Here is a 2,750-nt window from a genome sequence, read left to right on the forward strand (position 1 = left end):
CCATGATCTTCATTGTGTCTTCCGTTATTCTTTTAAGTTTTTGTGCTTTTAGAATATTGGAATTTTTGTTGGGATATTTTCTTGAGATAGTGTGCATGAAAATCCTATTATGTCTATGTGTTGGGTTGATATTAGTATATCTGGGTCATTTGGATTGCAATCTTTGCTTTTGTAATACTTGGGCATCCAATTGACAGCTGTCATAATACCACTTTCTTTTTGGGCTAACAGGATCTAACATTTCTTTGTGGTGTTATTTTTGGAGATATTTTTGTTTAAATCTTTTCAGGAATATATCATCCAGCAGCTACCAGCACAATATCTAACATATGGATCCTTTGGAAAACTGACTGTTGTTAAAGTCGGATGTTCAATTTTTAAAGGTCTTGGGATTTGAGATGAGTTTTTTTCCCCAGCTCATGCAGATGCTTCCGTAGCATTCCCTCACATCTGCTTCAGTTAGAGGTTCAATGGTGAATCTCCTCATTAATCTTGCAGACCAGTTGCTTAGAGGATGTCAATCTGCAGATAATCAGTTTCAGGCTTTGCAACATCAAGAGATTAAAGGTTTTTTAGTCCATGGTTCCCGGCTTCCGGAGCTAGAAGCCAAAGTAGTATAAATCCAGCCTTATATATGGATGTCTCTCCATTAGTTGATTTCAGTGGATCAACAGGATTTGGTACTTGGAGGATTTCTGTTCCTCTCTTTTGGGCCACTTGCAGACTTTTCTCTATTTTCCTATTGTTTTGGATTTTAGAACGGTTTTTTTCTGTGGATATTATTACTCTGTTTACCCTTGTCCTTTTGAGACATTTAGGGGGAGTATTTTTTTTTTGTTACTCTATTTTACCCTTTGTCCCTTTGTGACAAAAAGGGGGAGTAATTTTTTATTTGGACCGGGAATGTATTTCCAAACCGGTCAAGTGATTTTTGTCCAAGAATGGCCAAAGGGGGAGTTTGTTAGTTTGTGATTGGCCTCATTTTGTTTGGACAAAATCACTTTGTATGTAAAGATGTTGTTTTTACAAGGGATTCCGCTATTCAGAAGTGTTTCAGAAGATTCTGCAGTCAGAAAAGTCGGTTCCCTGTCAGCCGTCCGGACAATTGTGCCATTCTGTCCAGACGCCCATCTGTCCACTGTTCCATCCGTCTGAACGACGTGCTATACCGTCTGGATGCCCAGACAGACCTAGCATCATTCGTCAGGATGATGTAGCTTTCCGTCCGGACTCTCCACTATATCGAGAAGCTTCTATTCCAGCTTGCATCCGTTCGAACGTCTCAGCAGCCCGTCCAGACGCCTCTCAGTATTCGACCAAGCTTCAGATTCTTTCCAAGTTCAATTATGGGAAGATTGCTACAACTGTCCATACGACGTGGATTCCTGCCTTGACGTGCTTCTCCTTAAGGCAAGAATTGCAATTCAAATTCAACCGTCCGGACGCCAGTCTGCCATCGTCTGAACGCGCGTGCATCTGATATGGAAATTGTGGATTTAACTTCAACCGTCTGGACGCCTGCCTATCATGGTCCGGACGGGCGCACCACAGATATGAAAATTGCGTGTTGAAGATCAACCGTCCGGACCACCATCCCCTTTGGTCCGGACGCGCGAAGGCCTTATATGGAAATTACTTGCAGCAGACATGTGACCATCCGGACGACAGTGCCTCACTATCCCGACGCGGCTTTCAAACAAGAAAGATTTTCAGCGAAAATTTCAAAAATTCTGGTCGTACAGTTGTCCGTTCGGACGGCTCAGGTTCATCGTCCGAACGACGTCCGTACATATTACTGCAGTCGTCCATTTGAACCCTCAGCCTATAAATAGAGGCCTCTGGGCATTGAGAACTGCAAGAATTCGGTATTGAATTCCTTCAGAGCTTAGAGAGTTATTTTGTGAAGTTATCGGAGCTGATTTGTTCTCTCTCAAGCCATTGCAAGTGTGCTGTTCCTGAGCTACAACTGAAGTCTATCTTAGGGGACAACCCTAAGATAAATGATTCCATTGAAGACTCCTTCAGGTAGGAGACCTAGTTGGGAAGCGTTCGTGTTGGGTTACACGTTAGAAAGCAAGGTACGACCACTGCATCAGGGGTATGTGAGTGTTACTGCTTTGTATCTAGCTTTGTCTTCTGAATAGTAGATATCCTGGGTTTGGCTGCCCCGGAGTGGTTTTTCTCTTAATTGAGTTTCCACTTCGTCAACAAAATATCTATCTCTTTTAATTTCGCATTGTGATATTTTGTTGCACACTATTGCACACACTTGCCTTTTATTTTTAGACGTCAATTTCATTTTTCAATAGACATATTTAAACACTTTTAAAGTTATACAAATACTCATGAAACATTTATCAAGACATTCATCAATATCATGACATATCCTCCGCTCGAAGGTTAAACATTCATATCATGTTTTAAAGTTCATTTTAAATGTCATTTCCTTTTGTTTAGCAAGTAAAATACAAACATTAAAACATTTTGAAAGGTAGTACCATTTTCAGTAAGGACTTATACTTACAATATCCGCTTGATTTTACTGAAACAACTCTTATCCCAAGCTTTGCAATGCTGATTGCGTGTTTCACATTGCAAAAACACCATTATTTACAATCCACAGCCTACTTCAACTCTACACAACTCAATAATACTTAAATATTACTAGTGTCATCTACCCATGATAATCACTAGAAATTATAGGGTTTCATTTGGGACCACATTAACCCACGGAGAAACTTTAGGGTTAT

The sequence above is a fragment of the Alnus glutinosa genome, chromosome 6, assembly GCF_958979055.1.
Source record: "Alnus glutinosa chromosome 6, dhAlnGlut1.1, whole genome shotgun sequence".
In the NCBI taxonomy this organism is placed as follows: Eukaryota; Viridiplantae; Streptophyta; class Magnoliopsida; order Fagales; family Betulaceae; genus Alnus; species Alnus glutinosa.